The 26,898-nt window shown below is 44.8% G+C and overlaps 1 protein-coding gene across 1 annotated transcript in view; it reads right to left on the bottom strand.

Annotated features, from left to right (window-relative positions):
- CARMIL1 (capping protein regulator and myosin 1 linker 1) overlaps positions 1 to 26,898 on the bottom strand; it is a 995,540-nt gene that overhangs the window by 771,714 nt on the left and 196,928 nt on the right. The window lies entirely within an intron of this gene.

The raw sequence follows: 26,898 nt of genomic DNA, 5'->3' as shown, positions 1-26,898 counted from the left end.
TCTCCAAGCCATACTTTTTAACCCTTAACTAAAGCTGAGGAAACTGATGTATGTTAAGCAGAGGCATACCAATACCACTGATAAATGCTCTACAAAGGATGCAAAGTGCATTGTTGGTAAATGCTACTTTTCAGTGTAGACGCAGCTAATATAGATTTTTCCATTTTGTAAATAAAAGCCGTTATAGATATTAAACTCCATAATAGTTACCGACCTATCAAAATATAGGTGCAAAGTGGGCGGAGCTTCGAGTCCATACCTGAATACAGCATGTCTTGCAGAGCAGTGCATGTGCTGCCAAGGTTCGACCTAAAAAAAGGAAATGCAGGACAGTGCACAATAGAGAAAGAAGCAACACAGCAGCAAATTGCAGGTGCCAGGTCCTTTAAAGGGGGGGGGGGGCGGATGGGGAAGGTTGGAGTAGCAATGGGGGTGGGGGAAGGGTCAATGCCACCAAGTGGCAGGGAGCTAGGGAGGATGTGAGGGGCATGGGGGAGAAAAAAAGCAGAGCAGGAGGGGTTGTGGGAAGTAACATACAAGCTGCGAGAAGAAAAACTGATAGCAAGGGAGACGGGAATGTGAGACAGGAAGCAGCACAAAGGAAATAAGTCATTAAAACACATGCACTCCCCACAAGTGCTGAAGCATAAATGTCTGCTGTGGAGGGACACAAGTCCATCAGAAGTATGGTAAAGGTGCTAACCTGCAGGAGCAGAGCAAACACAAGAAGAAGAATGAAAGGCATCAAAGAAGAAAACAAATGAGATTGACAAGAAAGACAACCAATAATAAACAGTGGGATGACACAAAGCCCAAGCTACTGTAGGTGAGGCCTAAAATGTGGAGAGGGGGTCAGAGGCACAAGGAGCAAGTAAGCCCAAGCAGGGGGCCTAGAACGAGAGTAATTAGCAGGGGATAATCCACCCATCACCTTTTTGTTTTTCTAAGTGGAAGGAACTAAGTGCAACAATATGCCCAGATGTGGGTCTTATGCTTACTGTGCCATTAGACTCAAAACGAACCTCACTGTTGAGGACTAAATAGGCTGAACCCAACATTTGGTTGCTTGAGTTCCCATCTGTAGGGTTCCTGGCCTGGCAGCTTAGGCTGGACTATTGCTATTAGTGTAAGACTAAGCACGATTTGCATATGACTGATTTCAGTCTAAAGTTGCATGGTAGGCAAAAAAACTATGGCTTCGAATGTGGACCGAGTAATACCAGAAACTGGGGTTAATAAAAGCATTCCACCCACCACTCTTGTTTTTCTAACAGAAATATGACAGAAAGGACTGCTACATGGGGTTGGAGCGTGGGTTAAAGTCTCTTACGGATAAGTTAGGTTAACAATCAAAACAAAGTAATATGGAGAAGAAAACAGGGAGAAAATAAACAAGGAAGACCATGCTAGGCACAGGCACAAAATAAATGGCCTTGGAGGCTTTCCTTCGGTAGGAATAAGGATCCACTCAGGTCAAAAAGTAAAATAAACATTGCCAAAGCCAATAGGTCTTGCCTATCCAAGAGCTATTGGTTTGCAGCGTCATAGAATGCAGGGACATAAATTAAAGTGGTGCATAGTAGAGTGAAGTGGTGCAGAGTGGCGTGGTGCCGTGTAGAATGACAGAGTGCAGTGGTGTAGATTACAGTGGCATAGAGTGCAGTGGTGTAGTGTACAGTGGCGTAGAGTGGCAGAGAGTGTAGTGGCATAGAGTAGAGTGGAGTAGAATGGAATGATGCAGAGTGCAGTGACGTAGAGTGGAATATGCATGGTGTGGTATCACACTGCCACTAAAGACAACACATTTTCAATTGCAATGACAATTACATTTGCACAGACATACAGTTTTACTAATAAAAGTATACAGTGCACAAATTATTATGTGTTATTATGTGTGGAAATGGCATCACCTAGTGTATTGATTTGTTAGATGATATTAAAGTATTTGTTTCCAACACACCTCAGAATTAACAAAAAATGTGCTTCATTTGTGCTTTTCTAAATCCGATATATTCTGAAATACTTGCACAGTTCATTTGCAGGTTATGGTCTGCTAGAAAAAAAATATTTTCCGACCCCAGCACGATTGTCACATAAATCCTCTCACTTTGAAGTCAGAGAAAGAAAAGTAAACACCAAGCTCCCTCAGAAGACACAGCCGGACATTTGACCTCTTTCTTTGAGTTCACAGCAAATGTGACAAGATAAGAACAAGATTTAGAAGGCCTGTTTACAGAAGGAAAACAGAACAATTGATGGTCAGAATGCAGAACCCCAGTACAGAGATCTGGGCCTAAATCCATCGTTTTTTTCCTCACCATGCCATTCCAGTTTGGACCCAGCCATATGCAAATCAGTCTTGACCCTGTTCCCAATGGTAACAGTCCAGCGCGAACTGCCAGGCCAGGTCCTCCCTGGACTGGAAGCAAGCATCCTAGGACCAGTTTCGGGCTTTCAGCCCTCTTCAGCCAGGATAGCTTGACTCCAGTGGCATGGACAGCACGGGGACCCACGTCTGGGCTTACCCGTCCCACTCGGGGTGACAAATGCAAAAAGAACAACTGATGGTCAGAATGCACTACAATGTAACACATTCACCCCAGTACAGAGATCTGGGCCTAAATCCATCGTTTTTTTGCTCACCATGCCATTCCAGTTTGGACCCAGCCATATGCAAATCCGTCTAGACCCTGCACCCAATGGCAGTTCAGCCTGGACTGTTCCCATTGGGCGCAGGGTCAAGACTGATTTGCATGTTGCTGGTTTCAAACTGGAATGGAATAGTGAGCAAAAAAACGATGGATTTAGGCCCTGATCTCTGTACTAGGGTGAATGTGTTACATTGTAGTGCATTCTGACCATCAATTGTTCTTTTTGCATTTGTCACCCCGAGTGGGACGGGTAAGCCCAGACGTGGGTCCCATGCTGTCCATGCCACTGGAGTCAAGCTATCCTGGCTGATAAGAGCTGGAATCCCGAAACCAGTCCTAGGATGCTTGTTTCCAGTCCAGGGAGGACCTGGCCTGGCAGTTCGGGCTGGACTGTTCCCATTAGGCGCAGGGTCAAGACTGATGTGCATGTGGCTGGGTTCAAACTGGAATGGCATGGTGAGCAAAATAAACGATGGATTTAGGCCCATATCTCTGTACTGGGGTGAATGTATGAAATTGTTCTGCATTCTGTCCATCAATTGTTCTTTTTGCATGTTTACAGAAGTAGCACAAGTGGAAGAATAGGAGAAGTAGTGTGAAAAGGCTTCGCTTTATGGGATGGACAATCTCACGCTGGATAACCTAAAACAAATAAAGCCAGGAAATAGAAAGCCAAAAAATGTGAGTTACAGACCACAAAAGCCAATGTTAAGCAATGGGTGGAATGCCTTCCCATGGAAGCTTTCTGAGTGTCTCTAAGATGTCTTTAGCAAACCAGACAGCTGCACTGTCTGGTAGGCTTCGACCTAAAACAAAATATATCACTGACAGTTTTTTTCGAGAAGGTGGTATCTTTTCACATCACGTCACAAAAAAATCAACCACCTAGTCCTGGTTTCTACATTTCAGAATGATGATAGTTCTTTATGAATCACAAAGACTGGAGGTTTATCACATTAGCAGCAGCAGGCTGGTGCTTTTCAACTGCAGGCATCACTAGACGAACAATCACAGGTTAGAGTAGCAACAAGATGCCAGCTACAACGACAGATGTTGTATTAGACACATGGGGTACATGCCACCCACTGTAACAGGTTTGTGGAATGAGCAAGCAACAGAAGGGCATAGAAGGCTCATGTTTAAGGACAATAATACATTGGTGGCGACGTTTATCTCCATTTAGCTACATTTTGTATAAACACAACACACACTCTTGCAAGCTCTTTCATTACTACTACTACCACCAACAGAGGAAAATGTTAGGGTTTCAGCCTTAGCACAAAGAGGCTACACTTACATTGTTTCGTTACAGAGCGCCTGCGTAGTTTAAAATATGTAGGCTTCAACGACTTTATATAAATATTTGCGAAATGCTTTTGCTCACTTAACATTCCCCTTTATTTATCAATACTGTTCTTACAAGCGCTTTTCCTCTACCCTCCTCCACAGTTTTGATCACTCTCCACCGTGGGGCTGTTTTGACAGTCTTTATCTGTGCTGAAATGGTAATCTCCATTATTCTTCCTAATTAACTTCAGTCAACTCCCACACAGCAGCACACACTTTCGTGTTCATGTCATGACTAGTTTCATATATCTTAACAGTCCAGTCTATAACTGGGCTCTCCTCTTTTCTAGACTACATCAGAGAATGATTTTATTGAATAGTACTACTTCTCCTCTCCACCGAAGCGGTCTTTAACTCTTATATGCCGGTTCCCTAGGAAGAATATTAATAAATAAATAAATATAATGTGTCTTCTCTTCCTAAGCCCAGCATGAAATGTAATCTAACAACCAACCCTGACTGCTGGAAGTTTATTGTGTGAAAAGGAAGGAGTATTTGTTTGGTCAGAGTCAACATGATATTCAGTGGGCACGACTCCACTCACACCCCCAAAGACTGAATATAAATTGTGCCCAACCATGTGTACATTAAAGGCAGCAGCAGCACAATCCTCTCTCACACACAATGAGTAGGCAATGCTCAGTCATGGGCACATAGCTAGTGGCAGCTGGTGACTTTTGAAAGTGGTGAGAAAGTGTGATGGACGAGTGAGCAAAGCATGCGAGTGTGACTACACACCGGGCGATGAAGGTGTTCTCTACAGTGACAGTCACAGAAACGGGGGAAATCAGAGTGTGGCTTTAAAGTAAAGCAGCACAGTGATTAGCTGTACCCTGTTGCTCATGCCCCCAGGCACCCCCTGATACAAAACTGCCACAGTTTCAACAATCCGATCAATCACAGCTTGAAGCTGCCCAGCACATGCCTCCATCAGCGAGCGAAATGAGCTGGCATGGCAATTAAATTCCAAGCCATTATCTATACCAGCCATTATCTATACCAGTCATGGCACTTACCTTTCAATCTGCACAATGTATGCCCTCCTTAGAATCTCATGCCCTGTATGACCTTGGACCCAGGGCTTTAAGTGGCATAGAAAAACTTGGGGGGGGGGGGGGGGTCTCTCAAAGGGGAGTGGCCTACGTAATTAGGGGTGCGGCTTAAAAACACGTAAGATAAAATCCTATGCTTAGCATAGTTTAACGCCCGAGTGGTAATTTGCTGCTTCGGTCATTGCATCCAGATATATAACACAACAACTAACATAACACCTATAGCAAGCCAGGACTGTTGACTTTGTCAATAGTTGTTAGTTGCATGAGATAAATAAGCAACAACTACGGCTTTGTTGTATAAAATATTGAACATGCTTCAGTTCTGACATGATGAGACTGTGAATGAACCTGTTGTGATCCTAGGATAACATCTCACACAAGAACAAGAAGAGCTACGGAGTACCAGAACCTTTAGGGTTCTGCCCACAGCACCCACCGGTATAGCACGGCAGGAGTGACACAACCAGAGCCGAACCAGCAGACATCCGCAGGCCCAACCAAGGTTTTCTGGCTAGACCCCCACAATTTGGCTGGACAGCTGATCCTGTTTTGTAAAGTGCAACAGTTGCTCCAGGGAAAACATCGGAGGTAATGGTTAGGAGTTCGATGGTGTGCGGCCCTATAGGCCTTTTAGCATCCCTGGAACTCACATGGAGATGATGTTGATAAATCCCAATCATTTAATGACATCTGGATTCATATCTGGACTGACATTTGATGAAAGCCTCATTCTGAGCAAACTGCAGGCAATACACCAAACTCTAAATTACTTTTTGTACCGCGCCCCAGTTTGTGTCACGGAGGCCAAACTGTCAGAGTGTTGTGGTTGGGCAGACATTATAGAAAGCTTTGTAGATACGTCAGTTACCGAGGCGTCATACTGCAAGATTCCCCAGTGTCTAAGTAGAACTGTCTGTAGTGAAGTGTTGTCCTGATCAAGAGAGTGGCAAGGGTGGGGATTAGTGGGAACAGAGACTGGTCTGACAAGTGCTCCTCTTGCGATGGGTACCTCTTCTGATGCACTTACGAGAGATGAAGAAAAAATAAATTTACTAGTTGGAGCGGGGCCTGTACTTACCCAGCTGAGAAGTGCCACCCTGTAACAACGGATACAAGTCGAGTTGTACAATAGTGCAGGGTTCGTTTGGTACCTTCAATATTATGTTTTTAGGCACTTTGTGCCATCGGTTGATTTATTTGTGGGCTTTTTCTTCTTGAAACAGGTATTTTCGGGGTGGAATTCTGGAGGTCATTATTGGTGATACTGGACAAAGGAGCATATGGTCATGAATCCTTCAAGGTCCACTTTCCCCTTCCCTTTTGACCCTTTCAGAGGGAAAGGAGTTCTTATTTTGTGACACTTAGTGTCCTGTATACTTGGAGCGTTGCTTATTCTTTGCAGTGTATTACAAATGTATATTCTACGATTATACACTGCCGTGCCTTGAGTTAGGATTCTTAGCGCTTGTGTTGCCTCGCACTGTTACTCATTTGATGAAATTAACCTAAAATAGCTTAAAAAAAGCAAGTTAAGCCAAATATAAAGAAATGCAGGGCAAAACAGAGATTATAGAGTTATCTTTAAAATACTGCCACGTGTAAATCATTATAAATGGTGAACTGGCTACACAGGAGAGACAATGATCATTGACAATGTTGACCATGATACCTTGTGCACTAAACACGGGAGGTGCTGGTCACACAGGACAGCGGTAGCAAAAAGAGGCAAAGTACAAGCAAAAAGAGGCAAAGTACAGCGGCCCCAGACAGTTACGACCTTATGGTACAGAAAATATCACACTATGTTTGCTATACTCAGGAGAGGACATCCAACTGGTCTGGAATTTTTTACGTGGAAAAAATGTCTGCCAATCAATTCTGGAAGTTGACAAAGAGGCACTTTGTCATTTCTATATATACAATCCTAAGAGAACAAGAGCTCCACACCGTGATTGCTAAAGTCGCTTCTCAAGAAAAAAACGCATCGGAAACCACTAAATCATATTCACGTACAACAATAGACAGCTTGAGATTCATGGAAATCACCGCTACAAAGAGGAAGATGTTTCACAAAACGACCAAAAGTACAACAAAAAAACGTGTAACAGCGTGTTTCGCAAGAGCAGCAAATCGGTTTCACGCATCACAAGTTACAACTGCAGACAAAACCTAGAACTATTGAAAGCAATGTCAAATGAGCTCTCCCTAATGCTTTGTGTGGAAAGCGCCAAAGACGAACAATGAGGAGGAAGTCAAGTGTAACTGGGAGGCGGTGTTGAAGGCATTCCTCTCCCATACACCTGTTCTTTTTAAAAGAAACCCCGCGACACACATCCGTGACGTCCTTACCCAATACAATGCCACAACTCTTTAACCATTTGTGGTTTACATCTTGTTTTCTGGGCTCCTATCCAACTGTACCATGAATTTGTGTGGATATAACATTGTAAACATACACAAAACCTGTGTGTTAACCAAAAATATATTAACTACCTGCAGTGGTGGCCACATGCTTCCTCACTTTGGGGAAAACATACGCGCTGTGGCACTTTTTTAAGGGGCACCATCCTATTACTGACCTGGCATGCTGAAAGTATGAATGCATCACGCAAAGCAATAAACACACGACCGGTTTAAAGAATGAGCTTTGAAAATTACATCCGCAAATAAGTCGCTGGGATCTCAGTCGTGTGATTTATGTGCTCTTCTGTTTAAATATATATGAGCATAACATAATTAATAAATATTTAACTTTAATGATTCCTAGTTTCCTTGTAGGTGGCTAGCTTGCAAGATCCTGGAACTGGAGGTGAGTCTGCAATCACTTGAGGATGGGGACGCCTTGTGACACCACTAAGCACTGGCAAAGCAAATAGGTCTCTCCTTTTAAATGCAGGTGAAGAGCTATTGACATTTGCAATGCTTCTTGGTTTTCGGATAATCGCCAAAACCATATCAAGGTAGCCACTCATGCATGTGGATGCAAAGTCAGTTAACTTGGAATTATTTTGGGACTATAAAAAAAAACATTTTATGATGGCTGACGTGCATGAGCATGCGTGAGCATGAATGAGTGGCTATCTTGGATTTTTTTTTTTTAAGTATAACAAAAATAATCTCAAGATGGTCACAGGTGCATTTCCTCATGCACAGCAGCTGCCGTGGAATTAATATTCTTAATTTACTATGCAAATTTGGCAGGCGGCCATTTTAGAATGAGAGATTAAAGAATAACATATGCGAAGGGTGTCATGAAAAATAGGGACAAGCGAGCAGCCCAGGAGGGGATTGTGGCATTACCGTCGCTGGAGCAAATGGCAAAAAGCAACAGCCCGCTGACACTATGCAGCTGCCATGCCCTAAAAAAAGTAGTGGGCCATGGAGAGCAGTTAGGTTTGGAGTATGGACAGTACGCCCAAGGAGTGGTGAAAGACAACAAATATGGAAGCCCCTCAAGTCCAATGTAGAAGCATACATGTCATCCAATCAGAAACAAAGAAAAGCAGAAATGCTTCTGAGGAAGAACAAACAGAAACATAGGAAATGAAAGCCACTGTATAGGGAGCAGGGAAGAGTAATAGACCAGAAAGATATTCAGTCACAAGTGAGGGGCAGAAGAAATGAGCCAATGTGTCTTCAACAGCAGGCAGTAAAAGCAAAACATATACAAGCACACAGGAATCAGATGGCGCAGGAAAGAAAACATGAGATGTCACATTTGCAGAAATATTGCTTTTCCAATTAAGATCCAATTTTACAGGCTTAACACTGCGATGTTGTAACAGTGCACTGGTGCAGACACTGCTGCATCGATTTTACAGTGCAGCTGAGCTCAGACAATTACCTCAACATCAGCGGCTTCATTTTGCCTGCAAATGATGATTAAGACTCACAGATTCCCATGCAGTTTTCCAATTAAATTATACATGGACGATTAGTCTTCCAAAATTGAAGTGTTTTAGCATTCTTAACTGTTAACAGCGATGCGATGCGATGCAACAAGACATCAAGGCCAAACTTCAGAAAGGCTTTTCCCTGATCTGCACTTGTGCAAACAGAGAAAATAAAAAGTACATTTTGCCCATGGGCTCAATGTGCCACCAGTGCACGGACTGAAGGGTACACAAATTTGCCCCCTGTAGAAATATGTGGTTGAGGATGGTACAGGGAGTGTGGCAGTTTCTCTGCCAGGTCCATCTCTCACAGAGGGACGCGCCGGAGTCTACACTCTCTGCTAGTCTCTTGCCCCTGTAGTAGTCCTATCCTGGCCCCGGGCTCCATCAAGGAATGACTCATTTCAGACAAGGAACAGATTTATTTTCCATTCACCAATGTTTGATTGCAGGATTCATTTATTCTCCTCCAATGTGCTCCACAAACTCACTAGTCACATTTTCATGGTCTAGTAGTCTCTGTACAGCCTTGAATCCTGATTGGAAAGACTAGGCCAATGCATATTTTGATAACACCACTTGAAGTTTATCCTAACCCGGGGCTCAGGTGCAGAACTGGCATTTATGGACTTATACGAAGCACTCATTTTTTTCTCTCACCAGTGAATTGGCCTCTTTTGGCATTTAGTAGTGGTTCCTTGATGATCCTTGGGAGCTTCACTGAACTTAAATATGATTTCACGCTCACTAAATTCAAGGTTCTATGCAGTTCACTGTTTCGTGTCCAAATCAACCATCACTGGCTTGGACTAAGACCTTACATTGCTTTCACAAATTAGCATCGCTTTGAACCTCAAACTATTCACCGCATATGCATGCTACGAGATATTACACATGCTTGCAGCTCACACTCACTGCACGTCAAGCACACAAACTTGCGGCCAGTCGGATGTGCAATAGTAAGGAAGATGGAACCCAACCTGACCTTCTAACCAAGATTAAGGCCAACTTTCGAAAAAATACTCTTGATCCTGGTCAAAGGGCAGGAAAGTAGATATGTCCCCACCTGCTCGGTCTAACAAAGTACACCAACACTTGGGGAAAGCATAATCAATGCTGTACAGGATTACATTTTCCCTCCTAAACTGGACATGCAATGCAACCCTAACTCTTTTCCTGGAGGGCTTTTGAAGGTCTATGCAAGGACACGTGTTCACAACATCACATGGGCAGATTAAGAGGTGCCTTGCAGACATCACACCTTAATCCCTCCTCCAACAGGTGTGGTGGTAGGCATTGAATACTAAAGCATCAGGAACTTATCTGCAGATTCTTATTCATGGATGAGGAGATTGCAAGGAACTGGACTACCACCTAGGCACTCCACCTGCATGACCTTCCTGTCCATTTGGACTGCACTGCGTGAAGGCAAATCTGAGAAGCACATTACACACATCAAAACTGCGTACCACATTTTATGATTTGCGCCTTACTCATTTCTTAAAAAGCAATATCTGAACCCAAGTTATTCTTCTAGCTATACTCACTTTTGGAGTTTTATAAATTTCTCTACATTACTTTTCGAATTGTTCAGAATGCCTTAAGCAATATATAGTCTGGAAGTTATGATGGTTAAGTTAGAGTCCAACTTGCCCACAGAAAAACCCCGTCTGATTCAACTGCTTCCAAATATTTGAGGAGTTCGGTTTTAGGTCTGGTATAATTCGTTTTTCAGGGTCCTGTAATTTTGCCTCTACCTTCGGACTGAGGGTTCACAGTCTGAGGCATTGATCTACCGATGATCTAAAAACTCAGTGTTTCAGAATTATGAAAGATAATTGAGTGTGCAGGTTTGTCCCCGTCTGGAGTGCAAGATTTTGTAGGTATCTCAGGGTTTTTACCAAACAACCAAACACGTTTTATGAACTGTACAGAGGACATCAACCAGTGTGACAGGAAATCAGCCCTGCATCCATCAGGATCGCCCCAACCCTGTTTCAATTTAGGAAAGAGCCAAAACACACCTCATTAAAGACCACTACATCACGCCAAGGTAGCAATCCACCCACACTCCCACAACCCAGCTTCCCCTTTAATTAACACGGTCTGTATCTTTGCCTTTGACCCTGTACTACGCTCCTCTTCTTTTTAGCTAGGATCAGGGGCGGCTCCTCGGCTAAGGCAAGGAGCGTCCGCCCCACTGCTCTCAGAGAGGGAAAATAAAATGATAATCACCTTGTTATTGTCATTTTTTTTTTTGGTATGGGGCTGTGTTAGCGCCGGGAGGGACTGGGGGTCACAGGGGGAGGAGTGGTGGGCACACTAAGTGCATGTTCCCTATCAGGCTATAATACACAGCCTGGTGAGAAACATGCACAGGCACCATTTCCCCATCTGAACGCCAAACCATGGCGCTCAAACCAATCACAACGCTGCATTGCAGTGTTGTGATTGGCTTAGATGAGCTTGTGTGCTTCCGGGACTGAAGCGGAGGAGAAGGCGGCCCTGAGACGGACCAAAACTGAGGATAGACATGGCCATGAAAAGGTAAGTGGGTTTTTTGTGTCCCCCCGCCCGCAACCCCCCATTCTCTGCCAGCCGCCACTAGCTAGGATGTGCTATGAAGACAACACATACATGCATACATGTAGCCTGCTTAGAAACCATCAAGGTGAGGGGCTCACTCTGAAAGACTCAAATGTCATAGATTTTAGTTGTCCATCTTATTAATAAGCATCGCACAGAAACCTAACCAGGAAGTCCAGCTTCACGTTTACTATTGTCACATTGATTTTCCGCAACAACGCCAAACTTCTAACACAATAACCGCAGCCCAGTAGAGAATACAGTGTTACATTTTATAAACTTAAAAGTAACCAAGCCACAAAGCAGATCAAAGCTGGCCTTCCCTTTTTAAATGACACTTAGTATGCAACCAAGGTTTCCCCATTAGTCAAAAAATAATTCTTCCTTACACAGCAGGTATTGTCTTCTACTATCCAATGCGGCCTACGACATTTTTGCGAATTCAACAAAACGTCAACGAATCTGCGACGGCCTTTGTGTATGCAAAGAAATGCAAACCTCTTCCTTCACTGAATAGCAAATCAAATCACTTGGACAGATGTGCTTCACTGCCCAGCTGCTATGTTATCCCAAAGTCATTAATTCAGCTAACAGCATGGGACCTTCAGCCGAATGACTAATTAAAATGGATTCAGGCAGCCCCACCACCGGTATGTGAGCATCAGCAGGGTGAGGGAAAGGCAGCCCGCAGGCAGCAAGAGCCAGACATGGCACTGGTGCCAGGCGGGATATTTCAGATTAATGCACAGGGTGAGTGGTACAATTTATGCAAAGCTAGGTAGGGCGCCATTCCCCAGGCCCTGGCGCTCGCCTAATTCAGAATCAGAACTAAAAGCGCGACACGTCAAGAAAAGTCTACACATGCGCCGAATCCAAATAAACGAGATCAGTCGCTAAATCATGAATGACTGACTGAGACCTATGGTCGTATTTAATGGGCAGAAAATACCTGACATCACACAAAGACAGTTTCTGGAAAGACTAACAGATTTCTTCACAGGAACAGATCATTAGCATTAAAAGTAATTACATTCAGTCTGTTAAGGGATGCGGTTGCCCTACTAGTGGTATCGATCAACTGCTTTGCCTAGCTGCCTACCACACAGCTTCATGCTACCACCTGGAGACCGTGTAGTTAACACAATATGAGTTTTCCTTATTATTTCATCCTGTGCATTAGAAGCATTGGTTTAAGGTTTGAAACAAGAGACTGGCTATCCGCGAAGGAACGATAAACTCCTCCACCGCAGTAAGGGGAGAGGATGTGGCCAGACAGCTAGAGCGGTCGACCTCGAAGTTGGGGAACCGGGCTCGAGTTTCCGCAGGTAAGCTCCACAACCTGTGATTCTGGGCAAATCACTTAATCGCCCCCTGCCTACCAAAAATGAATGTGTCTGTCTGTAACGTAACTGGGGCTCATGTAAAGCACTCCGATCCCTTCGGGTCGAGTTTGCGCTATATAAAACTCTCCTCCTCCCCCCCCCCCCCCAAGATATGGATGACATTTGTAGTCCCTTTGTGATGTAGACATTACAGACTCCTTATCCCTGCTTTCTTCTCTCATGCAGACCGAAATCAGAATAGTAGCAGGTGAGAAGGCTGCCCAACACTACGATGGACCTCGGAGTTCCCGCTTGGCCATGCTCCGTTGCAACCTATGTGTTTCGTCTCAACATAAACTTCTTCTAAATCTATATGCTGAATTTCAATTTACACAGATCACTCCCAAGGGGTGCTTGCTCCATGCCAAGATCCTTTCAAGAGTTCTCATTGGATGATGGGGCCCTTTTCTGAGATGGCCAGCTCAATGGACAAAGAATGGTTCCACATAGATGCCACAAAACCAGTATTTTTGATAGCAGGTTAAGATGCATCACTAAACAAGCATTAATAAAGCCAGTAGGTCTTTCGCTGCTGTACACCATGGCTAAAAGACACTGATAAAGCCAATAGTTCTATAGCATAGGCAACACATTGTAGCTCTGCCAATGCAAAGCTCTTTTTTGTTGATCACAATGTCGACTGACAGCTGCCCGGTCGAGCAAGACCTAAGAACTGATTTCTGGAAAGGGTTAAATTACCATAATTGTACAATATCACTTTGTATTAATCGATCATGGAATTCAGAGCCATGGCACGTGACCGAGCCCTGTATGACGTCAGATTCGGCCTCCAGTATCGCCCCAATGGGGTCACATTCGACCTGTGGCCTCGCCCCCAATGAAGTTAGAATCAGCCAGCAGCCTATCACCCTGCAGTGGCAGGGTCGGCGTGCAGCTTCTCCCACTATATCAGACTCAGCTTGTGGCCTGACCTACTACAATGCCAGAAACGACCTATGGCTTCAGTACCTATAATTCAATAAAACTATGTAGGTTGATAACTGGACACTGAACAGTTACTGATAGCTTACCCTACATTTAATGCATATACCCAAAAGCACACAGAGAGAGTGGAGGCAGTGAAGTACACGTTACTTGACAAACACATAATTCACAATAATTTATTTGGATTCAGTCAGCCTGACTTCTTATACAACTGCCCAAGCACGCCCTGGCTCTATGCCTAGCTGACCTTTCGCTGTCGGCCAAGAGCTTCCGTCACTCTCCTCATCTCCCCCTTGGAAAGCACTTACTTAGCAATTAAGCTAGGGCACGCTTTATTACCCGTACTCCTCTTCATGCCAAAATGCCAATCCCACTGCCTGCTAAATGCCAATCCCACCGACTGAATCGAGACATCAGTCGGAGACAGGACGAGACACCTTCAAACGCTGCAGCAAGAGAGGCAAAGCACTCTGCGTCTTGCCCGCAGAGTGAGAGGCCACGAAAGCTAGATGACCAGGACAGCTGTAGAGAGACAGCTGAACCCACTGTGCAACACTGGATCTGAAAATGATCACGTGGATAGTGACAGAACGCTGCAAGCAAAACCACATATATGCTCTGTACTTAACTGCTGTCCATTCACCTATCTGCCCATCTAATATATACCACTCACTCACTTCACAAAAGACTTAGAGTGGTAAGGATGCTGCTGCTTCCGGTCTCGTGACCAGGGCTCGAGTCGGGGTACCACGCGGGTGGACGGCGTCCCCCCACTTATTTTACCAGGTTTTTCCGGGTGGACGCCGTCCCCCCTGCCCAAAAGCTGGACAGCATTGTGTGAGCAGAGAGCCCGGGTGGGAGGGAAGTTTCCCGTAAATTACCAAAGATATGCTAATATTTGTAATTGGAGACTTTAAGAGGCACCGGTGGTGTGTGCAGGCTGGAGTGATTGGGAGGCGGAGCGAGCAGGCGTTGGCAGTTAACGCTTGGAATGTGTGTCCTTCTGTATCTTGTGCACTTTTGAGCACTTCGTTGTGCAACTGGGGCACCCCCTCGGGGGAGTGGGGGGGAGGGGGGGTTGCAAAGGACATCGAGGAACAGACCAGGGGTAGCAGTGCTGTGAAATGCCCCGTCATCTAAAGGCATATGAATACTTATGAGATTCCTGTTGTGACGTCACTTCCGGTGACAGCGTCCCCCCACTTCTTTTCATGAGATTCCTGTTGTGACGTCACTTCTGGTGACAGCGTCCCCCCACTTCTTTTTTTAGGACTTGTGCCCTGCTCGTGACACAAAAAAGGCGGAGACTCGAGAAGCTAAGATGCAACTTCCTATTCAAAACATGACTTCTTGTGCCTCACTACCAGCTCTGTTCCATGAGAGGCCAGTACGAATTTGGATGTCTTATTTGAACGGGTGATGCACACCGGATTTACAGACGCGGAAGGAAGAGCATTAGGTGGCGGGCCCAGTGACCAGAGGACCTCTGCAATCATATCCAAGGAAACATAAGCAGTGGCAAAACCATAGGTCACACCTATGAATGAGGTATTGGCATTGTCTATGTGCTCTAGCCATTTTGTACAGCAGTAGAGTCGCTGTGCAGCATGGCTGAAAGTTAGGGTAAAAAGAGCAATGACGCAGCTGTGTCGTATGGCTTTTTTTCTGCCGGGAGGGGTGCGGACAGTGCGGGTTTTAAGGGATTAAAGGGGCAGGCAACAACAGGGGAAGCAGGTGAGGTCACAGGGGCAAGCAACAACGGGGGAGGGGCCAGAAGAAAGCGATACGATTTGGCCAGCGATGGCTGCTTCATAGTGCTTTTAATTCTAGTGGCAGGGGATGGACGGGAGGGGCAAACAACAATGAGGGTAGCAGAATCGGGGGTGGGACAAGCAATGACGGGGAGGGGGATGGGGGGATGGGGCAAGCTACTACAAGGGGTGGGGGTACAGAGGAAAGGCCAAGTAATGATAGGGGAGAATTTTGGGAGGATGTGGGCAAGCAATACAACTGAATGCAGAGGGGGTGAAGGACAGAGCAAGCAAAACCAATGGAATGTAAGAGGTGGTGGGAGGGACGGGAGCAAGCAACAATGGAATGTAGGAAGGTGTGGGAGGAACAGATCAAGCAACACAAATGAAATAGTGGAGGAGGTGGGAGGAACGAGTGAAAGCAACAGATGAATGCGAGAGGGGGGGGAGGGATTGGTCAAGCAACAACAGAATGCGGGAAGGGTTAGAATGGATAGGGCAAGCAACAACAGAATGTGGCATGGGGGTTGGGGGAATGGGAAACCAACGTAATGCAGGAGGAGGTGAAGGAAACAGGGGCGGGTGTGCAAGCACCAACACAGGACAGGAGTGAGTGAGAAAAGGCCTGCAAACACATGAATCCTTATAGAGTGCTACAACTTACATTTTTAGATAAGTACCTCCAAAAGGACATGAGCAGTGGAAGAACACTAGCCACTGAAATGAAGAAGTACTTGGCCTATGCTTCAGGGAAGAGATGAACACACAAAGAGGAAGTGAAGCCAGCAAGTAAATGAGAGTGACGGTAAAGCCAACCAATGGTAAGTAATGGGTGGGCTTTAAGTCCCTCTTTGGCTAACAAACAAAATGTCTCACAAGCGACAGTGCATGTGCTGCTCCAGGCAAGACCTAAAAAACAACATCCACAAGTACAGCTAATTTTGGGAAGGACAATCGAAATTCATGTTAAAAAAAGTGAAAACCTACAAAAAGACCCTCCTTTCTATACTAACACTATTATTTCTACCACTAATTATCACCTTAAATCTCTAGTAAAAACAAGATTTTCACTCTCAAAGGAAGACTTGGAATTGGTGGGAGAGCCATCATATGTGCCAAAATTGATTAAGGCATATTCTTGATCTTTATGCACTGAACAGAAAGAAATTACAAGTCATCAGCCACCAACTCACCACTATCCTCAATACATCCATCGCCACAGCCACCTTTCCTGATGCATAAAAACACACAGAAAATCAGACCTCTCCTCAAGAAGCCCTCCACCAACCCCAGCTAACTCCAGAACTACAGCCCAATCTCGCTGCTCCCTTTCCCCACTAAAGACATTGAGAAGGCCATAAACCAGCAGCTCACCAAATACCTGGGAAGAAACAACCTACTTGACGCCTCCCAAACCAGTTTCTGCCAACCACAGAACGAGACTGCCCTAATCGCTGCCACAGACGATATACACACCCTCCTTGACAGAGGAGAATCATCAGCCCTGATCCTGCTCGATCTCTCTGCAGCGTTCAACACCGTATCCCACTACACACTCATTAAGAGACTGCACCACAAAGAGATCCAGGAAGATGTCTTCCGATGGATAACATCACCCTCGCAGGACAAACTCAGAGAATCTGCCTGTCTCCCTTTGCCTCAGAACCCAAGAGCACCATCTGTGGCATACCTGAAGGTTCGTCCCTCAGCCCCAACCTCTTCAACACCTACATGACACCTCTAGCCAACATGGCCAGAACCCATGACCTTAACATGATATTCTACGCTGACACCCAGCTCATCCTCTCGCTCTCAACAGAGCCCACCCCCACAAAGACCAACTTCCCCAACTGTATGAAGAACGTAGCTGAATGGATGAAGACCAACTGTCTGAAGCTCAAAACTGACAAGACCGAAGTGCTGATCTTCGGCAACAACGCCTCCCTTTGGAACAACACCTGGTGGCCTTCCGAACTTGGACCCAGTCCCACACCGACAGACCACGACAGCAAACTTGAGATCATCTTGGGCCGTATGTTCACCATGAAGCGACAGAGCAACACAGTCTTCTCTGCCTGCCTTCACACCCTCTGCTTGCACCAAAGAATATTCAAATGGCTCCCCGTCAGCACAAGAAAAACCATCATTCAAGTCCTGGTCACCAGCCGACTGGACTACGGCGATGCACTGTGCGTAGGGACCACCACCAAACTCATGAAGAGAATACAGACAATTCAGAACTCAGCGGCCCGACTCATCCTCAACCTGCCCAAGCGGACTTACATCACCCCACACCTTATGATCCTCCACTGGCTCCCCATTCAGAAAAGATGCCAATTCAACATACTGACACATGCCTACAAAGCCCTACACAAAGTATGGCCGGCATACATCAACTTTTGCCTGAACTTCCACCAACTGTCCAGAGACCTTTGTCTGCCACCCTCACCATCGCAGAAACCCTGCGTATCTGCAAAAGCCACAACGGAGGCGGTTCCTTCTCCTACCTCGCCGTCAAGTCCTGAAACGACCTCACCCTCCAGCTCCGGACAACACTCTCGCTGGAGAATTTCAGGAAGACACTCAAAACGTGGCTTTTCGACTAAGGCATGCTACCCAGCGCTTGTATACCCTCACTGGTGATTAGTCATGCTTTACAAATTCTGACTGATTGATTGAAGGCATACAACATTCTGCTATTAGTATATTTTCTATTCAGTCTATGAGGTTGCACAACTATGGGTCCTGAGAAACGTATACTGGGTACCAGCAGCATATTGCCTCAGATGAAAATTATGACATTTACACGAATATCGATGTTTTGCTAGAAACCATGATACTTGCAACAACACTTTGTTCTCTACTTTCATACCAGCACTTCTGATATTCTGATAAGAAGCCGCATTTTCCTCCCAAGAGTACCTTGAAAAAGGCAAATAAAAGGACTAAGCACACTATGTAGGCAATAAGTGGAATTCGGTACCTCGCCCACTAAAAAACTGAGATCTGTTGCTTGTTTCTATAAAGACAATTAAAACGTATAATCCAAAAAGGTGGCCCTGTCATAGCAGTACCTGAGTAACCATGCTTCTTTTGTTTAATTAAACGCTAATGTTTGACTGAATGTGTGATTCAATAGTTGGCTGATATCATTTATGTGGGTACGATTTGATAGATTAAAGTAGTCAATCATTTTCCATTTTATTAAAATCACCAATATTATTTTAGTTCATTTCAATTACGGATAAGGGAGTTTTGTGGGAAAGAGACATTTGACTCACTGCAGTCTAGATACATTTGTGTTCCAATGATTGCTTTTAGCTACCAGTATAACTACCTTATTTTACTACAAATGCATACCCATGTACAGCAATTAAGGAAATCTAAAACTGACTCCATGCAAAAATACTGATATACTTGCGTGAAAATATGAATTCTTTCTAGCCCGCTCCTAACCCTATTGTAGCAACCCCAGAAGATTCCTTTCAAAACTTAGAAAGATCACCACTTGATATTTACTGAAATGAAACTGCCAATTTTTTTGCTTGAAAAAGAAGTTGCAATATTTTATCACTTTTGTTGAACAGGTTGGGATAGCACACATGATCACACGGTACAATTGTGATTATCGTCTTAAAGAAAAAAAGAACAAGCACAGGCACAGCCAAAAGTTGTGGTATTGGCTGTTGACCATTTTGCATTGCCAATGCTTATTTTGTAGGTAAATGTTTTTTTTGTTTGAGGACACGTGACACACGAGCAGTCTAACAGCAGTGCTGGTAGAGCTACTAGGCCCTCCCCTAAATAGAATACGCATTGCCCAAAAGTCAAAGTACTTTTTTTTTTTTTAATGTAAATCATGCATAGCACCAGACGTCCCTGGCACTAAAGGGGATAACTTATTGGTCAAATGTGCACATTGCGCATGCGCAGAATGCCATTACCAATGTGAAAGGCAGTACACAAGACCAGTGGATGAAGCGGGTAGACTGCAAGTCCCTCTATACAATAATATACAGTGCATATCGTTTTATTAAACATAAAAGGCCTCATAACGCCAGGCCTACAAAAGCACATCTGACATATTCCATAAACATAAGTCAAATGAGATTTGATCGGGCGCATGTTATAACATGTCACAGAAGGCGCTTGCTTAGGCCCATAAGCATTTAATTTACTGAAAAGAAACCTGCTGATAATCCACTCACTCTAAATGTAGTGACTAGACCGGCGGCCTTCACATAGGTGTCAGCAGACCACCGCTGAAGGGTGGGCAGACCTGAACAAAAAAAATCAGTGGATTGGGATTTAAGCACGAATCAGAGCCACAGTTATGGCACAATTTTTAGGCAGGTGCATGGTGAAAGTGTGACGGGCTTAAAAGCGAGAAAACCTCGGAAGCGGACTTGGAGATAACAATTTGAAAAAATAAGTATTCCTGAAAAACAATAAAACTAGGCCTGAGCGAAATTTTCATTACGCCAGAGTAATCTTGCCTAATTTTAGTAATTTGATATTACACAAAATTTCCAAAGTTACACTTTCCAATTTGAGGTATTTTGAATAAAGTTTTATAAACCTGAGGCTAATCAATTCTCTCTTCATTGTGAGTGTAGAATGACTAAAGCTCCTAAACCAAGACAACTGGTTCACCTTTATTTAACCACTGCTTATCAAGTCTGCAGCTGCCTGAATGACACATTATATCTCTTGAACAAGTAAAAATGTGGAAGTCTTAATGCAAGTGTATATATGGCTCATCAGGTTGCTTTACGAAGACCAGCAACTCACAAATCAGCGAAGACTAGAAGAACTTCATGCCTCTACCACGACAAACGGTTGGCAATTTTGGGCCATGACGATTGCAGACCTTAGGAAGTCCAAAGCTAAAGGTGCCACATGCGTGGAGATCCACTTAGGCCCTGTGCCTCAATGGTATTGAAAAAACAATCTAAGACAAGCTGCTTTCTCTATGACTGATGGTGCGAAAGCTATAGGGAACCCTCATTAATGAGGTCCAAACTTCCCACGCTGCGAGAGTACTGAATAGTACGAATGTAATGTGTCCGCTACTTCTTTTCTGAGCTGCAGCAGTCCATGCTACTCTTCCTGCTCTAGATGGAGGAAGCCATTTTGCTATCCTCTCATGTTTCTGCGAGTGAGCGTATCAAAGATCACTTACTCCCATTTCCAGTGAGTGTTGAAGCCGTTTTGGAGCGGTCCAAATGTTAATTGTAGGTGTTGCTGCCTGAGGACCGATGAGAATGAAGCTTCTTATGCCCTTAGATGAATGTCCTATTGTCCATGTAAGAGTCAGATTATTGCCGCCTATGTGGAAGAGGTGGGGCGCCAGGGCGACTGACTCCGGAATCTGTGGATCACGGTTAGATACCCGCCGCCGCCGGCAGATTAGCCCAGCACCATGTGACTCTGGGCAATAGCTTGCTTAATCTTCCCGACGGCCCCCAGCGCCTAGAGACCCTTACGGGTGATTGTTCGCACTTTACAAAATGTGGATTATTATGTGCAGAGTGGGAGATCTAATAACGATATCCGCATGCTCAGTGGCATAACAAAACGTGAGGGACCCCTGCAAGTTATGCTGAAGGGGCCCCTCACACTCACATCAGTAGGTGCCGAGCCCCTCCCCCCAGTATGGGTAAGCATGGGGCTCCGCTCCGCCCCTGCACGTGCTGGGTTACGGCCACTAGTATGTTGGGACTGGTGCCCATCTGACATAATGTGGTGGTGAAAGTCATGTTACGTCCCCACACTAAGAAGCAGCCAGCCCTATTGCTGCCCCTGTCTTGGGTGCAGAACCTGTTGCTACACCTGGTCTAGTGTCCTGCTGTTTCACACGGACAGTTAAGCAGGTGCTGAAAGTCCTACACAAGGCGTGAACACATCATGAAACCTCTCAGTTCACTAGTGGGCTTACTGGCTTATGTGAGTGCTACTAGGATTGAGGGTGCCATGCTCATGCAACTGCCAGTTACTCCCCTAAATGAACTCCCAGTAGTATCTTCTCTTCCTCTCAACTATGAGACCCTCCTCACCTCTGGGAATAATTCTCTCCCTGGTCACTCCTCTTCTTCTGCTGTTCCCAGAAATTCTTTTGCTAGCCCCCATGAACTTCTTACTTGTGGTCTTGGGGGCAAAGTCTCTCAATTCCAAGGTTCTTTCGACTGCATGAGAATGCGTTATCGAGCATACCCACACATGCACCATGACGCTGCAGGCATATTTTTATTTTTTAACCTAATTTACCATGCCAAGATGGCGGTTGGCAACTTTGCTGTGGTAAATTAAATAAATGTATGCATGAAAATGCCTAATAAAACAAGCATTGGCATAGCCAATAGGTCTCGCCTTTGGGACCTTATAAGTGTTTAGCCATGCAACACTTGATGTTGTTGCATAGGGGGGCACTAACATAATCCTGTCTAATGTCGTCACTACTATAACTCTAATAATATTAGTAGCTCGGGATGATTTATTTGAACATAAGTAGCTCTTATTACAACCACGTGCCGGACTCTCCGTAAGAAGATTATTCCCTGAGCTGATGTTGAACCACAGGTTGTTCCTCATGAACCTGAAGGAGATCAGCCACAGGTGAAGCTCCATGACACTGTATGTGAAGGTGTATTCTCTGGAGACACAAGACTAGCTGACCAGAGCTTGAATACAAAAACAGGGATTTACCACAAACATGGAAATAGGACTGTTTTCATCCACCGAGGAGCACAAAATGACTTCATTGACAGCAGCAGCACAAAGAGGAGTTAAATTAAATTTTTAAACACGGCACAATCTGTTTTAACTAAATGGCTTTCTGATAAGGGGCAGCTAAATCTAGCCTTCCTCTGCGTTCAGTCACAGGAGTTAAATTTGCTGAAAGCAGGTTAGTGTAGAATCCGGTGCCAGGGGTGATTCCCTGTCCAGAATTGCCTGGCTGTTCTCCTTGGCACGAAAAGCTGTCAGGTGAGGGTCTACCTAAGCCTTCGTGGCCACCTCACGACACAAGAGCCTGGATGGACAGCATTTCCAGTCCTGGGCAAATGCACTCTGGGAGTTGTAGTCTAAAAAGAGACAGTGGACAAGCCAAGACTCAAGCCGCACAACAGGCTTCGGTGCAGGCTTGTTTCTGGCAACGGCTTCTTTAGGCGACTTTGCAAGGTGAGAATTTTGAGCCCATGTTAAAATTGAAACTACAAGTACCAGAATGCAACAGTTAGTTAAGAAGCTTGGACTCTCTTAGGGTGTCAAGCATAGCCTTTGTCTGTTCCTGAGATCTATTTTCTACTTATCGGCGGTCTGTCAAGGCGGGCTTCTCCTTTCTCTTATAAGGTAAAGGGAAATGAGTTCAACAGAAGTCCATTTACAGAGTATTACGGACTGTTCCCAAAGCGTCTTTTCCCCACTGGGCCTCTAGTTCAGCAGTCGGGGCAGGATGTGTTTGTTTAGGTCTTTGAAGTATTTTTCATTCGTGCACAAAGCTCTGCGTGCCGAAGGAAGCAAGGCAGAAAACAAGCCAGATATTCTGAAAAGGCAGCTGCCGAAAGAAAATGCTGGCTTTAGGATTAGCATTACAAGTAGCAAGGAGATTTGCCGAATGTTGTCAAGTGGTGTGATCCTGAGCAAATGTCTCGAATCGTTCCTCATTTCTCATGTCTTTCTAAAATTTAGAATGCTTGGAGTTTGAGATGAGGATGAGTGTTTAATAAAAAGCTGAGCATTTTATCAAAAACACTTTTTTCAAAGTGGCGAACAATGCAAAATTGATGGCCGTGTTTAAAGAGAACTCTCGGAGCTGTCACGTTTCCCATGTCAATGCGTGAATACCCCACGCACGCCTGGTGTGTTACTTTGTATTCTGGGAGTTGTCCTGCCTTTACAATGGAATAACAGGACTACCCGCCCCAGAATGCAAATCTCTCAGGAGAGGATGTGGCGTTAGGACCAGAGCGGCCTACTTTTGATCTGTGGAACCATGTTTGAGGATTCTTGGCACATCATTTAATTTTCCCGTGCCTATAATAAAAAATGTGAATTTGTGTCATGCAACTGATGCTCGTGTAAAGCGCTCCAATACCTCTGGGTCGTATTCGCGCGTGACGCTCTAAATTAAAAATAAAATGCAAATCAAAAACCGGCCTTGCTGTGCTGCTCACACATGTGCCAGGAAAATTTGAGAGCTGTTTGTCAATGGAATTAAGTAGTTGGGGTGGGGTTACCAAAGGGGTGGTGGAGGGAAAGGGGCGGAGAGAAAGGAAGAGTCAAATGACAATGGGAGGGAGAAGTGAGCCCGGGAGTGGTGTGTGCGTGCACGCGCAGTCTGCTCTTTTTGGAAGCACTGCACCCGTGCTTGTGGCGCGCCCCCTGCTCGCTCCCGCAGGTTGATGCTGCCACAAGCATGAGTGTGTGCTTCCAAAAAGAGCAGAACGACGGCTAAAGGTCCTCCTATGCAATGCATGCGCGCTGCGTAGGCGAGACCTAAAAACGACCTGGCAGCAAATGGACCTATCGAGCCCTACGTTTTGTAAAAAAGGAATGCATCCGGAGGGACAATGGAGGAATGGGTGGGGGTGAAGCAATGACGGAGCGAGGAGGGTGTTGAGCAAGAGGCAACAGTTTGGTGGACATGTATTTTAAACAAAGTTGGGTGGGAATGGAATCAATAAATTAAGATGGAGGGAGGGGAGCTGCTTGTAGGTGAGATCTAAACAAGTAACCTTCTAACAGTCTTCATGGACTGAAACAAAGATGCTGGTGTGTGCTATGTAAGGACAACATTAGGTATGGGGCGTGCACCTAGGACCTCGAAATGGAAACAGTAGTTAGATGGTAGCATTTGGAAGAAGTGAATCTCATGACAAAGAACAAAATAAAATGACCCTAAAAGGAATTAGGGGGTCTAGCTCTTTCGGGCAGGACTCCACCTTTTTGGGTGTCTAAATATTATAGACTTCTCTTTCGAATGGTGATCATAACATGACCTTTTTCAATAAAATTGATAACCACTGCAACGGGTTATGGAAATGGGTTGTAAATGCTGCGGAGACACATTTGTCTCTTCTGCGACCTTAAAATCGCCTGGCTCAGGATATCTGCAACAGGATGTGTATGTGCGTGCTTTGAGGTTCTGCATCTCGTCCTGTTTACTGCAGCAGATAGCCACAGCGTCAGCCAATAGGTTTGTTTGTTCTCCAACAGGAAATGCCTCTAAACAGTGTTACTGAGCGCACAACATAATTTATCTCTTGTAATGGTGCAGAGTGCCAGTACTTCGGTCTCCATGTAAGAAAAAGACAAAACTTATTATTATTTTTCTGTTTTTTTCTTTAACAAAAAACAAGGTTTTGTACGTGTTGTGTTAGGTGGGAATTTTATCTCCAAATAGTGTTAAACTTTCCTCACCATTCTTTATTTTATTTATAAATTACATATTCGCCATCCGGGTCCAATAAAACAGAAAGTCGTCCTTTCAAATGAGAAGATAAACACAGGGCTTATTTCTGGCAATATATCTATTTGACCGTCAAAAGTCGAACGATCGTTTGTCACAAATTATATGAGTTGACAAGATTTCTGGTCTTATCTCATCAGTTCCAGAAACCCAGAAGTTCCATGAAGCGCACCAACTTCTGTATACAACAATAAAACCCTCTCTTCTGTTTAGCTCCACAGTCATAAATTTTAACTACACGATTGTGGTCTGTTTCCTGAAATGGAATTTAACCTTCTTACACCATAAAAAGGAACCATTTTCCTACCCCTACCAACTCTAATAATGTATACATTTGTGCAGCCATTCGAGTTCCATAGAAGCAGTATACACCTAGACGAAGGAGCGTATTTCTTATCACTAGACTGTTCCACTTCAAGGTCCAGACTAGGAGGTAGATTTTTGAGTCTCTCTTCTACCTTACCACTTTCTCATTCTTTGGTGGAAGGGGTGTTTCAGGAATATGTTGCACCTGAGAAGGGCACATAACTAGAGCTTTCACACCTATAAGGCAAGGTAAGGCAACAGCCTTATAGAGCCACTGAATGTTAGCTTTGAACTCCAGCACAAGAGGGTGTGGGTGGTAGGGGGAGGGGGATGGGAGCACTCTAGAGACAAAATTTTACTTTGACTGTAGCTCTAAAAAAATCAGTGGTACTGAGGGTAACCCTTTAGGTACAAGATCCGGATACCTTCACGCTTCGTATAATGATTGCCAATGGGTACTTGTTAGCCTGTTGATGCAGTGCTGCCTGGTATTATGATCGTTTTATTTTCATTGATTTTCTTGACAGCTGTAAGCTTGGAACAAAGCCATTCTTTCTGTCTACAGCTGGACTTGCTTGCATGAGCAGGGTACTGTCATGCAAGGAGACATCGGTCAAGTTGGGAAAACCCCTTAGCTACTCATCCTTGTTTTCTCCATTTGTCCGGAGCTGAGCTAGGCAGGAAAGACATTATAAACCTGCTCGTAGTATATACTATGGGGTGTCTAGCAAGAAAAGGGGCAACCTACATTCACGGGGTGTGCGCCATCACTGGTGTTACATGCTTTGGTGGGTCTCCCAAGAAGTGGCGAGAGGTAAGCCCATGTGTCTGAGATGACAGCACTGGCTGTATTACACCCTCTGAGTGCGGGGAGATTCACCCAAGCGGTGGATGGTACTCTTGTGAATTGGCATTACATGATTATTTTACGTATATGCTCTTGTCCGCCAAATCACGGAGCAGCAGAATGATCTGATGGGCCCTCAAGGGGCGAACCGGGTGGACCCCTCAAAGCGCGAACCAAGCGACTCATAGTAATGGGCATTATATGGTCATTTCTAGCAAATCCACACTCTTCACCTGCTGCTTTGAAAATAAACATGACAGTTGTAATTCAGGGAGTAAACTTTGCCGGACAACCATGTCTTTAAAGAATATCATTAGAAATCTGTCATTTAAAATACAGCCATGCAATCAAGATGGCCTCTTCTGAACGCCCACCTGGTTTCCTGGCCCCCTCCGCTGCCTGCCTTCAATGGGTCATACGGGCGCAACCATCTCCGATAAACTGGCAGAAAATCTTTAGTAAAAAGAAAAAAGCCTCAAACTATAAAAAAATGTATTTTCCCCGAGTCGTGGGATGTTGAGTTTGATTAGAATTTATACCGAAAGAACTCCAAAGGAAGACGATGCATTAACTGTTTTGGAATTCGGAACCATTTTGCGCTACAGGGTTGTTAAAGGCAGACGCTAAAATATTCAGAGAGCAAGCACTGCTAATAACAAGCATTTG

The sequence above is a fragment of the Triturus cristatus genome, chromosome 5_2 (genome assembly GCF_964204655.1).
Source record: "Triturus cristatus chromosome 5_2, aTriCri1.1, whole genome shotgun sequence".
In the NCBI taxonomy this organism is placed as follows: Eukaryota; Metazoa; Chordata; class Amphibia; order Caudata; family Salamandridae; genus Triturus; species Triturus cristatus.
Note: the sequence above shows the minus strand (reverse complement) of the source record. Positions and strands in the feature narration are given on the sequence as shown.